The 14,315-nt window shown below is 41.7% G+C and overlaps 1 pseudogene; it reads left to right on the top strand.

The window, feature by feature from the left end:
* LOC145389916 (glutathione S-transferase Mu 2-like) lies at positions 1–10,208 on the top strand (annotated as a pseudogene).
* The last annotated feature ends 4,107 nt before the right edge of the window (positions 10,209–14,315 follow it).

The following is a 14,315-nucleotide window of genomic DNA, read 5'->3' as shown; positions in this document are numbered from 1 at the left end:
ATGCCGCCCATCCTTGGCTACTGGGGGACACGTGGGGTAAGTCTGTACACTAATAAAGTAACATCTTCAGTCAAACGACGTCATATTTATTACTGTTGCTACCTCCACAAACTTTCATTCAGTTCTGGATCGAATTTCCAAGCATGTAACCGTCATTTACTCTTTCATTACTTGGACACTGATAGTTTGATGGAAATCGACTGCTAGGAATAATATAAAATATTTAAGCATGTCATCGTAGTGATGGGGTTAAGACAATGATTATCATACAATACCTCTGCTGTAGCGATATTGTTTATAATACACTGCATTCTGTGTAACATAATATATCGCAACACTTCATGTTCCATCACTCGTGTAATTTCTGGTACTTGAGAAGTAACACTGTCAGAGGAATCCCGCTACTTGTGTCCAGTGATACTGCTGTGACACAAATATTATATCGATGTTTCGCTGTTGCTTAGTTTATTTAACGATAGTTAAGAAATTATAAGCAATACTGTTTAACATATGAAACATTTTATTTCAAGGATACGGAAAATTTATTAAGCTTATTTCATAGGATGTGTACACAGCTATGTACTGTACATGCTGGGTATGTAGTGACAAGTGTTATCTTTCCATATAATAATAAGAGACAGAGATGTGCTCCTGTCCTGACTATATATTATATCAGTGTCGACGTATATTATGTAATTTTAAAACTCCTACTGTGGTCATCACAATAACCCATATGAAGACAATGATGGAAGTTTTACAGATAAATTTCTGCAGTTCTTCGAAATACAAGAGAAAAAGCTCCGACGCTAATAAGGATGAAAATTCATCACCCCCAAACCCAACGAAATACTATCACAATATGTACCTATTTAGGGCTTGTTATAATTCGCTTTTCGTTACGCTGGTTATGTAGCAGTCTTATATGAGAGACTTCTTTACTTCCTTCTAAAATCATAATCCTACTTTTTAGGTGTGAGGTGATTGTGATTTTTGGTTTTATGTTGGTTGACGGTGATCACAGTACTAAAGACGCTATCAGACGGGGACAGTGTACGTAGTGTGCAGAAGAGAATGGACGTCCAAAATCAGCTTTCCTTATCACACAATGTGCGACGACGGTCATCTTTATTGTGTTCACCCCTAGCGACTGGCCACAACCAAGGCCACTTGTCCCGACTTCCTAGCAGACGAGGTGTTGGTCAGCAACAACAGACATGAACCAGTCAACGACTTTTTCAATGGGAACTGCTGTCTTCAACCAGCAGGAAGAGGAAGAAGCCTCTGCTAGAAGACATAGAAGAAGTTCAAGATAGCAAACAACACACATTACTGGGCCACAACTAGGGGTTAACTCAATAGACAAGAAGGAGACGACGGAGTTTTGGGCAGCACGGCGATTGTGGACGTTCCACTCTCGCTGCACACGACACTCGCGCGGCAGCAAATTTGGATGTCCACGACAAATTTGGACGTCCACAGGTCCCCGTGTGGTAGCGGCTTTACACTTCCAGGCTCGTGTGACTCGCTCAGTTGAATAAAATCGTCTGCCGGAAGCTAGAAGGCTTGAGTTGTCCCGAACATGACAAGGTAAATGATGGCAGTATTAGCACTCATAGGCTAACTCTTTAAATAAAATTAGCTTTAGTGATGAACAAGAGTTGTCCCTGCCATGAGAGAGCTAATTATCTTATACTTGTTATGTCTGCCTTGACCTAATCGTTTCTTCTACGCCACCTCCACCCCCCCCCCCTAGCTGGCCCAGCTCATCAAACTGCTGCTGGCGTACACCGAACCGGACTTCGAGGAAAAGACTTACACTCCAGGGCCTGCACCGGATTACAAGACGAACTCTGACTGAAAGCCCGTTAAGTACACTCTGGGGCTGAAAATACCAAAAGTGAGTTACGGCCGTGTGCTTAACATTAAACAATGAAGTGAAATGCAAGTTCCTAATATATAACGGTCATTTATGGAATGCCTATGCTTATTAGGTATAGCCTAGTCGTAGTCATCCTACATCTAGCGTTACAATGTGTAGTCAGCAACGATACTGAAAGGTCAAACATATTCCATCTTCGACAAGTACCTCAGAAAATAACTTAAAAAACAAGGGGGCTTGCATTCCGCATCATGAATAAGCTTTGTGAGGAAATTTTCAACATGTAAGGGTCAAACTTACTCTTCATTAACGTATTTGCTAATAGGGTGGTCTCCTAAGTTACGTATAATCTGGTAGTAAGAAGAATAAAATTTACGTCTCAATATACTATGAGATGTGGGCCCGTAGATGTACCATCAGGATTTGAGGTTGATCCTAAACGCGCCGTATTACTGCTAGATGCTTTACTGGGAGCTTAGATGTTACACCCACGGAGTGTAGTTGATCTCTGTCTCATACAGACTTTCTTTGTGTGTGTTGCCCAGTGTCACGACTACACTGCTAACAGACAGAACCATCTCTTTAGCAGAATTTACAAGAGGTCTCAGCCTGACTCAGGAAGTCCACAGATGCATCAGCAACAAAACATCCTTTCGCTTACTCGTACAATAGAAGGGGTTAATGATCTTTCCAGTAACAAAGAATAAGCAACAGTAACTCCAGAGGTCACACACACACACACACACACACACACACACACACACACACACACACACACACCGCTCGCTGGTGCAGTGGTAACGTTCTCGCTTGCCAACTGGTGGACGGGAGTTCGCGCCTCGCTCAGGTTGCGAAGTTTCACTGACGAAGTGGGTGGTTACTGTCCCCCTTGAGCAAGGGGACGGGTGTTTGCGTGTGTGAAGGTCACAGCCTTGCCCTTAGATCGGACTATATGAGCTCTCAGCTCCCTTCCGGGAGGGTAAAAGCTGACCATCACGACCATCAAGTGATCCTGACCGACCCGGTGAATTACACATATTCAGGCACGCACTTGTATATATATTATCTCAAGTAGTTCGGTGTAATGTTTCTGTTTTATCCTGTTATAGTACTTGTAATGCTGACGATATCTATATTTAGCAATCTTGTAACACTCAGTCATATATATTTGCCGCAAAAATTTCGATGGCAGTTCAACAAAGTAATGGTTATAAATTTTCAGCTGCCGTACTACATCGACGGTGACCTAAAGATCACACAGACCAACGCCATCTTGTACCACCTGGCTCGTAAACACAACCTGTGCGGCCAGACTGTGGAGGAGAGGTTCGAGGTGGACATGCTCTTCAACCAAGTGTTCGACATGCGCAGGGCATACTGGTAATTTGTCTCAGAAATATTTGTAAGTCCGTCCGGCTAAGTATTGCCTCTGGTGTATTGACACGTGAGGGATATGTTTAAAATTCTTTTGTGGTGTAAACGTATGTGGCTTGTTTTTTCTTGGCTAAAATTGATCCTGCGGTGAATTAACTCTTATTTAACGAGAGGACGTCTCTAAGATTAATAAAATGCTACGGCGGTACCAACGGTGAATTAGTCAAGAGCTCTACCGTTATCAGAGGGACAATAGAGGCTGTTTTTATCGCCTAGTTCATCGGACGAGAGGCAAACCCTAAAGTGAATAAAATCATCTGATAACATCTTCTGGGGGCAAGTGAATGGTTTGACGTAAAGTTGTGTTGGGTGAGTGAAGTGTTTTCTTGCCATGTTTATTCAATCAGGTCCTGGATGGGCTGGTGAGAGATGGATATAAGAGAATTAGGTAAAGGGCAAGTTTAAGGGATTCCAGCAAAGGGTGATACTGGTAGGCAAACCAATTGTTGTTTACAGGCTCAGTAGGTAAACATTTGCAGGTATTATTTGAGTATAGATGAGTTTTTGAGACGAGAAAATGGAGAGTGAAAAGAGAGAAAGAGCAAGCTGTTGAGATGTAGGAGAGAAATTTAGCAACACTTTATTAAAGTTAAGGGTGAACACAGCAGAAGAAAACCAGGGGACTTGAAATAAAAACAACATGGTTAAAAGTTTTAAGGATATTAAGTAGTGAGAGGAAAGATCTGTGTCTGTTCAGGCAGAGATGGAGAGTGATGTCTATTGTGCAAATGACTCGGGTGGGGGGAAGCTGAATGTTGGCGACCGATAGATGATGCAAGTGTTGAAAATGAAGTGCTCAGAGTTACCTGTGAGGTGAGAATGTTTGTCATGGTGATAAAAGACACTGTAAGAGAGGGGTGTGGAAGCAACGTAGTTTGACGGGAAGGGCAGATCATGTGTCATTTGATTCCAAGGTGTAACTGAGGCTTTAAATCTGGAATGAATTGTGCATTACAGGACACACAGCAGGAACAGTACGAGAAGGATCTGGCAGACCGCCTCAAGGTGTTCGCTGACTACCTGGGCAACAAGGATTTACTCCTTGGGAATCGGGTAATAATTTACAACAACAACAACAACTACTACTACTACTACTACTATCACTACTACTACTACCACCACCACTTTCTGCTACCACTACTGCTACTACTACTACTACTACTACTACTACTACTACTACCACTTTCTACTCCCACCACCACTACAACAACAACAACTACAACTACTACTACTACTATTGCTACTACCACACTGTACTACTGCAACTACTACTTACATAACTATTAGCCCATTCAGCTCGGAAACGGCTTTTATATTTTTTTCCATCTGCAAACAATTTGATTCACCGCAGAATATACTGTATTTTCAAATCGGAAGGGTTCGATACAGGCATCTTCAACCCATTCAGTTCGAGAAATTTTTCCTAAGCTGCGTAAAATCGATTAAAGTTAGCTTAATTAAAATAAGAAACACGTTACTGGACTAAAGGAGTTAATGTTGTACTTTATTTTCAAAGATATACATCAAAAATCTTACGTGTCAGTAATACAAGGCGAATATCTAATATACTATAGCAGTAGCCGTGTGTGTGTGTGTGTGTGTGTGTGTGTGTGTGTGTGTGTGTGTGTGTATTTTGGGCAGCTGACTCTACACATTCAAATAGCATCAAAATTGGCACAGAAATCGCAATGGTGTGAAAAATACACATTCAAATCGCACCAAAATTGGCACAGAAATCGCAATGGTGTGAAAAAACTTGGTCCCATCACGACTGAAAAAACTTTTACTATATTTAATGAGTGATAACATTTTAACCAAAAAAAAATTGCCACTCCTGGCGCCTGGCTCAGAATCTCCGTAGAATTTTTTACCCACACGTAGAATTACGGTAAAGTATTTTGGACTAGCGTTCGGACAACTTGGGTTCCATTCCCGAAATAAGACGACAATTGGTTAGCTGCAAAAAATCCAAGTGACAACGTTACACTAGAACAGAATATAAACGCGAGAGCCGTCTGTAGGAGCAAGTGGGAGGGGCCTGAAGGGCCCACGAGCACTTGTCAGTATATGAATGAGTTGTCTGTGTCCGTGTGTGTCTGTCCACATTTGACCCCCTCGGATTTCTACGTGCGATACATTAAAAGACGCGGAACGACGAGCTGACAGCGATCGTGTAAATCATAATTACGTGTGGTCAGTTGCAAGCGACCTACACACATTTTCGTGGCGGATTATTCACCAGACACTGGAAACCCTCTACATATAATGCCACTGGACGGAATGAGCTGAAATTTCTCGTGGGCATGCCCGGTTTGTCAGAGCAGGACCATGTCAAGTTTGTTGTCAGTGCGTCTCTTGAGGGCAGTCTGAGTGCCCTCTGCAGAAGTAATCGCTTAGAGGTCCGATGTTTTGTTTTTCACATAGTTTTTAAACGAAATAAGGACAGGGATGCTGATACTTTTTTTTTTACGTGAGGAAGAAGAACCAAAGGCCATGAGCCCGCAATAACTGTTCCCTTCAAGAGAAAAACAAAATACGAGAGAGAGTCAAATTCAAGATCCGATCATTTCGAGATGCCTGGACAACCTGTGTTTGAATAACTGGAGATCATAGGAAGCAGGAAACACAGACAGAGGGATACAGTTCCAGAGTTGACCTGTTGCATAAATGAAGGACTGAGAGTAACGGTTAACTCTTGCATTAGAGAGTTGGACAGAAAAGGGATGAGCGTTTGCTGCTAGACGGGTGCTACGTGCCCATCGTAGAGATGGAGGGATGCAAGCAGACAGTTCAAAAGAGCAACGACCATTGAAGTGACGATAGAAGAGATTAAGATGCAACAATGCGGTGAAGAGACAGAGGTTGAAGGGAGCCAGTAAGAGGAGGAGAGTTAATGAGACGAAAAGCCTTTGACACCACCCTATTGAGAAGAGCTGTATGTGGGGAACCTCCCCACACATGAGAGTTGTACTCACACAGGGGCGGATAAAACACGTGTATAGAGTCAACAACTGTGCAGGAGTAAAGAAGGAATGGAGTCAGCTTAGCACACCTAATCTCTTGGAAGCAGATTTTACAAGAGATGTATTCCAAGATTAGTCCCGAGTGAATGATACCCCAAGCATATTCAAGGATGATGCTGGATTAAGCTGAATATTTTTAAACATTAGTGGGTATACATATGGAAGATTTTGTCGGGTTGATAGGTGTAAGAACTGAGTCTTTGATGTATTAAAAAAACAAAATTATTTTCACCCCCTGTCAGAGATACGAGCCAAGTCAGACATTAGGTGTGCCATAGCCTCATCCCTTGTTTGTTGAAGTAACTACTGAGATGGGCATTGCGGGAACCGAATGGAAAGGTGAAGGGTGGAGTCATCAGCGAATGGGTGGATAGGGTTAGGTGTACAGCTTAGAAGGTCATTGATGAATAAAAGGAAGAGAGTTGGTGATAGGACAGAGACCTGAGGAACACCACTGTTGATAGATCTAGGAGAAGAACGATGGCTGTCTACAACAGCAGTTATAGAACGACCAGAAAGGAAGCTAGAGATGAAGGCACAGACAGAAGGATAGAAACCGTAAGAGAGCAGTTTGGAAATTAAAGATTTATGCCAGACTCCATCGAAAGCCTTTGAGATGTCAAGTGCAATAACAAAGCTTTCGCCAAAGTCCCGAAAGGAGGATGACCAGGAGTCTGAAAGGTAGGTGAGAAGATCGCCAGTGGAGTGTCCCTGACGGAATCCATACTGACGATCAGAACGAAGGTTGTGATAGGAAAGATGCTTTAAAATTTTTCTGTTAAGAATTGACTCGAAAACTTTTGAGATACAGGATGTTAAAGCAATTGGACGATAGTTAGAGGGTTGAGAATGGTCACCCTTCTTTGGGAATGGCTGAATGAGAGCAAACTTCCAGCAAGAAGGAAAAGTACAAGTTGATAGACAAAGGCGAAAGAGTTGTTCTAGGCAGGGTGTAAGCACAGAAGCACAGTTCTTGAGAACAACAGGAGGGACTCCGTCAGGCCCATATGTCTTGTAAGTATTGAGGCTTGTGATGGCAGAAAATACATCAGCTGAAGACATTTTAATGTCAGCCATGAGGAAGTCAGAGGTGGGAAGTGATGGAGGAATGGCACCGGAATCGTCTAAGGTGGAACTGGAGGAGAAAGTCTGGGTGAAGAGATCTGCTTTATCAGTAGAAAAAATAGCTACAGAGCCATCAGAGTAGAAAAGAGGAGGGAAGGATGATGATGATGAGGTAAAGTTGCTAGAAAGGTTTTTGGCAAGGTGCCAGAAGGAGCGAGAAGAATTTGAGTTGGAGAGTTGAGAGCATTTAGTACGAATGAAATTATTTTTAGCAGAGCGAAGAATAGACTTAGCATGATTCCGAGCAGAAACGTATAAAAAATGTGATTCAGGGGTGAGTTAGCTCCAGTACCTTTTATAGGTCCCCTTCCTGTTGGGAACAGCATTAGAACAAGTGAATTAAACCAAGGCTTTCTTGCATTAGTCAAAGGATATGTAAAAAGAATGTATGCTTCCATGCCCAAGAGAATAACCTCCGTAATGCGCAAGGCACACTCAGATGGCTCCCCGCCATGGAAGCAATAATCATTCCAGTGAAAATCAAAGAAGTACTGCCTAAGGGCCTCCGAATCCGCAGCTTCAAAGTGCCACAGACGACATTTCTTTGGAAGGTCCACATGCTGTGCTGGAGCGATAGGACAGGTAAAGGTGATAAGGCTGTGATTGGAGGAGCCCAAAGGAGAGAAAAGATTAACAGTGTAAGCAGAAGGATCAGTTGTAAGGAAGAGGTCAAGTATGTTGGAGCTCTCTCCAAGGCGGTCAGGGATACGGGTAGGGTGCTGTACAAGCTGCTCTAGGTCATTAAGGAGAGAAAAGGTGTAGGCTTGTTCACCAGGTGGATCAGTGAAGGGAGAGGAGAGCCAAAGGTGGTGGTGAACATTGAAATCTCCTAAAATGGAGATAGCAGAGAAAGGAGAAACGGATAGAATGTGTTCCATCGTAGAAGTAAGATAGTTGAAGAATTTTTGATAGTCAGTAGAATCAGGGGATAAGTAAACAGCGCAGATATATCTAGTCAGAGAATGACTGGAAAGCCGAAGCCAGAGTGTAGACAATTCAGAAGAATCGAGATTAGGAACACGAGAACAAGATAAGTCATTGCGTATATATACACAACAGCCACCTTTGGCTTTGAAATGAATATAGAGAAAGTAGGAGGATACAGAAAAGGGTTTGCTGTCAGTTGCCTCAGAGAGCTGAGCCTCAGTTAGGAAAAGAAGGTGAGGTTTAGAGGAGGAGAGGTGGTGCTCAACAGAGCGAAAGTTAGAGGAAAGGCCACGAATGTTGCAGAAATGAAGAAGTGAGACAGAGTGTGGTTCCAGGCATCTCTCTGAGTCGACACCGGGAGAGGGGCTGATGGTGGGGGAATTTATGCCCCCCCCCCCCCGGGGACTCCTAGGCCTGATTTTCTGAAGACATTATACTTTTTAAATTTTGGAAAAGGAAGTGTAGTGTGTACTGTGCACGTAGTTTGGTGTAGATAGTTAGAGAAACATGTATTGGCAGCATGCTGGCCTACTCTCTGTGTTACTGAGACACTGAGAAAGTTCAGCAAAGGGGATGGTCGGGAACTAGTCCCGAGGGCTGATGAAAAGGGAGCTCCAGCTCTCCCTGTCATCAGCTTTCCATCCACCTTGGGAGTACTGCCCTGCTCGACTGGTGTTACAGTCTAATTTGAACGAACACCACTAGACTATTATGAACGTTGATTATTGCTATCAATAGCAATGATTCATAGGATCATGCAATCGTTTTGTAGAAAAGCTACACAATAAAATATTTGTAAACATAATGCAGCTTTATTTCCTTTGGTACGCCAGCGCTTTAGAAGACAGGGTTGAATAAGAATCAAGTAAAGCGCATTATGAAGCTTTTGAAGTTCATGCTCTTAATTCTTTGCTTTGGCCTTGACTGATATTCTGTGTAATCTTGATAAGTCTATCATTATAATATCTTTCAACACATGTATATAATTTCTCCTAAACCTGCCTCTCCTGTAGGGCAGTTAGGTTGCACAAATATCACATAATTGTGGACAAATAGAGGTCATCAGTATCTTGTCCAAAATCTGTTACACACTGAAAAATACTCATGAATCTAGTGTTTAAGTGCATCGTTTCTAAATTTAGCTCAGACAGAAATGAGACGTGTACAGAATTACCAGAGTGAGTAGTGGCTTCTTAGCATAAACTCTTCGTAAAAAAAAAAAAAAAAAAAAAAAAAAAAAAGATACAGTCAAGACTACTTGTCTCGACCAACAAGAGCTATTAAAGCTCCTTGAAAGTTAGGCGGGTAGAATATCTTTCCGTAGGATCATATGTACTGTACTGTGCTGTATCATAGTTCATCCTACCAGATTCTTCCGAACTAGAGTAATTTGGAACAGGACGACTGCCACCACTGTAGTGTTTGTTTTTTTAGATGAAGCTTTGTAATGACTATTAACTGGCATGATTTGTTTGGTTGTTAAGTCAACCATTACCACGATATTAACGTGTAGTGGATCGGTGGTCAAAGACCTAAACAACAACAACAGAAGCTGTCTTGTATGTATCTACTGTGAAGTCTGTATCCTGGCTTCCTAACTCATCCTACCTCTAACCCCGGCACAGGTGACTCTCCCAGACTTTCCACTGTATGAGCTGTTGGACCTCCATCTGATGATATTCCCTAATTGCCTGAAGGAAACCAACAACCTGCAGAAGTACCACCGGCACTTTCAGGAGGTGCCAGTCATCAAGGAGTACATGGCCTCACCCAGGTTCAAGTCACCGGTGAACTGGTACACGGCAAAGTGGAACGCATAGAAGGACCGTATTCATTCATGGTCGCATAGGAAACTTCGTTGCATCACTTCCTTAGCTAGTTCGTTTGCATATTACACTCTAACATGTTCTTATGTGATGTTTCTATTGTTCCGATGCAAGGCTGCATGGAAGAGATTTTTTTTTTTTTTTTTTGTGCCTACTCCTCATGGGAAAGACGCCTGGAAATAGGAAGAGAGGCAGACACAGAGAAACATAGATAGACAGACAGTTTGTATTAATAACATACAAGAGAGTACTGGGGTGTGACGTGCAGAATAAATCACTGAGAAAAAGGTGTTACGAAGTCTCCAGTGCCACTTACAATAAAACCCATGCTCTTGCTGTCCGTCTGTTACCCGATGTCGCATCATGTAAAAGATGGTCTCGACAAAATAGCCCTTCACGCATTGATCTTACTATCTAGCAACGACCTCCTCTCCCCACCTCACTCCAGCACACCACCTTCCCTCATATACCCACGCTTCCTGTTCATTCCCAGTTCTTTTTTTAATACGTCTCCCTTCATTACGGTGATGCATTTTCGTATATATTCCTGTTGCCATCAGACGATTTTCCTCTGCTTAGGAAAGGCTTATTGCATTAACTCCTTCAATCCGGTGATGTATTTGCCAGTTCATTCTTGCTACCTTCAGACGATTCTGTTTCCCGGATCTCTTGTGTCTGGTGCACGTTCTCCTATTTTTATGCAAACTTCGTCACTTATACAGTTTTTTGAGCTGATTCCAAAATTTATTTTTTGATAGAAATTATTTTTTAAATTTAGGTTAGGTTAGGTTAGTTAATAATAAGAATTAGGTTAGTCAATAATAATAACAAATAATATTTAAGTATGATAGTTATTTCACAATAACAAAATTTCAATGTTTAACGCTTAAACTCAGAAATGCACTGCAAAATCCTCTTGAATAGGTCCGTATTTTCGTATCTTCTACGCCATACGAATTCACGGATCTTTTGTGTTTGGAGTTTAATCGTTAAACAAACATTGAAATTTTGTTATTGTTCAATAAATGTTATCCTTAACCCGTCACGTCCCGAGGTTTTCCACACCTCCGACATCGCCCAGTTCCGAGGTATTTTCGAAAAAATTTTTTTTGGCTAAAACCTTCGCTTTTGGTGAGAAACATCGAAAATTCATAGAGAAATCGCTCACCTGAGGTTTAAAATACCCAATCCTGGTAGGAGTTCCTCCTTACCTGACTGGGTTTTCTAACATGCTGGCACCAAAGAAAACGAGTTCTATGGGAGGGTAACTATTTTATCCACTCATAAACCGTATTTATTTATTTACTTGGTACGAATGTATATGTAGTATGAGAGTATATTGGTTTTCAAGCAGTAATAAAGGCATTATAAGCATTGTTTCACTCACTAACTAATCACCATACCTGACCTTTTTTTGCCACATTACCTGATCATTATTTCTGGCTGTTTCTTCTTCTAATGCTATGTAAACATTGTCCTCCACATTGTCATCGATTGGGGAATCACTCTGGCCCTGAATATCTTTACTAGCCAGGTCACTGGTAACAGGTCCATTGCCGAGACAATGGCATGAGGGGGGGAGGGAGGAGGTTATGCGGTGTAAGGTATTGTCCCTGCTTGGCATCTTGTAGAGGAATAGAGGAAGGTGTCCCGTGTATACATACGAAAAATCACGTGCGAAAATTGAAAATTGTGCAAATTAGGGACCTTGCAATTGCACGACGTACTGGTACGTCCCCGGGACTGGCAAATGCAAATCGTTGCAACGTACCCATACGTCGATAGGACGGGGTGGGTTAAATAATATTTGTTATTGTTATTAACTATCCTAATTAATATTATTAACTATCCTAACCTAACTTTAGCTGACTTTTTAAAACTTAATTTCTCCCCCAAAATAAATCCAAATTTGGAATCAGCTTAAAAAAGGTATTAGGGACGAAATTTACATAAAAATGGGAGAACATACACCAAACAAAAAATATCCTGTTTTCCTCACTTTCATTTCAACTGGAAGGGTTATATCTCCAATAACTCCTTCACTACAAATACGTAATGAAGTAAATCTGGATGTGACAGCAGTGCACTGACAAGAGGTAGTCTAGGTTGGGTTACAGTCTGTACATTGGAAAAACACTACATCAATACAGCTGCAGTGTAGATCCATTGCGGAGAACTTAGGATGGTCGACCATGGTAAACACGACAGTGCTTATAGAATTACTGTACTCGTATATCATTATGTTCCTGGACAATCGATGTATGAGGAAAAAACACCTTTCCTTGTGTAATTCTTTCTCTCAGCTCCTGTTAGCATCAAACAAATATCGTAGTTACTTTGTTGGAAAAATAATATACTCATTTACTGACTTTTTCCTCTTATCCCTTGGGACCTTCTCATTAGGCATCTGATGGTCTAGTGGTTTGAAGTCTCCAGTATGAATGACAGACTTCCATAGGTTAGGTCGTCAAGACGTGACTGACTGGAGACTTCTTAATCACATAATGCCATCAATTAAGGTATGAAGGCTGGACATCTATCCTTAAATATTCTTTACTGGACTGCCGTAGCTTAGCCTGAGGCCTCCAGCACCTTGAAAAAGACAATCTATTGGTGTGTGTGTGTGTGTGTGTGTGTGTGTGTGTGTGTACCAACCCACGTCAGTTCATGCATCGTGTTCAAACCTCAAGGATTCGCATGACACTGGTTTGATTGATCAGACTCTCAAATCTGTTCCTGTAAGAGCTCATATTCTCCAGAGCTAGTGATTGAGCTCTGCCTTACTCTTACCCACGTAAACTTTTTTTTTTTTTTTTTATGTGAGAAAGAAGGAAACAAAGGCTACGAGTCCGCAATAACTGTTCCTTCTAAGAGAAAAACAAAATACAAGAGAGAGCCAAATTCAAGATTTGATCATTTTGAGATGCTGGTAATATATTAATTAATCTCGCTAATACGGAAAATAGTTACCTGATGTTATAAAATAAAACAAAAAGAAAAAAGAGGTTGTCAGTACAATAAGTGACATCGATTCTGACTTTATTGGTCTTTACGATTGCAAAATATTTAAACTTAAAGAACTAGGAGAAATGATGGTTGTTAAGTCCCACAACACTTCTAGTTACATACCAGGCCTACTCTACGTGCGGGCTGAAATTAGGAAATGCTCAGACAAACTGTGTTCATTGGACTATCCCTAGAACAAACTCGCAGACTGACTGTGAGCTGCGTCTCACAATGAAACCCACAAAGGGATGGAGATATGGGTATGGTGAGCAAAGGAGTGGGTGGGATGCGTTGGTAATTTGGTGGGTGGTGGGGCGGAGGCAAGGAAAGCACACCTTATGAAAATAAATAGTGTAGAATTAGTAATTTGAGTGCAGTGAAGATTTATTTCAAAATATTCCCCAAGAAAGAATGTGTCCGGTGTGGAGGGAGTAAAAAATGAGTGTGAGAAGCAAAGAAATGGGTGGAATGAGCTGGATTTATAGTGAGGAACGGAGAGGGATCATGAGAGTACCTCCTGTGAAAATAGGTGTTGTAACCAGTGGAGCATAGGTGTATTTCAAAGTGTTTTCAGAAAATATTAAGAGATGCTCGCGTTGCTCTCTGTTGCTTGGCGTCTGCGCAGGTCAAAATGTATAATTGGGTGTCTGTTTCAACCTTTTATGTGACCAGAACAAAGACTAAAACCCACACAGTTTAGTGCTTACTCAAACCTGTATTTCTTTCGTAAGGGTAAGTGAGAAATACCTTTGCGTTGTGAGTCAATATTACTAACAATATTGTGAGAGCAGGGTACAGTTCATATTTAATTGCCAATAAATACAATTAGACAAAATAATCTCCAGCGAAAGTCCTTGAGAAAAGGGAAAATAATAACCAGTGGTCTGTGAAACGCGCAGATGGTGTTAATAGTAGAATGGTGAAGATATCTTCAGAGTTTTGCTGGCACCACGCCAATACCCCCCTTCCCCTCCCCCTCCCAGCAGTGCAGTCCCGCCAACGCACCACTGCTCTCACGCACTTCCACCTCACTCAGTCACCTGCCCACATATGCTCCAGTGAGCAGCTACAGTACAGTGCATTGTTGACATCATC

Source organism: Coenobita brevimanus, chromosome 14, assembly GCF_032717465.1.
Source record: "Coenobita brevimanus isolate Jiangsu-jjx chromosome 14, ASM3271746v2, whole genome shotgun sequence".
NCBI lineage: Eukaryota > Metazoa > Arthropoda > Malacostraca > Decapoda > Coenobitidae > Coenobita > Coenobita brevimanus.
Note: the sequence above shows the minus strand (reverse complement) of the source record. Positions and strands in the feature narration are given on the sequence as shown.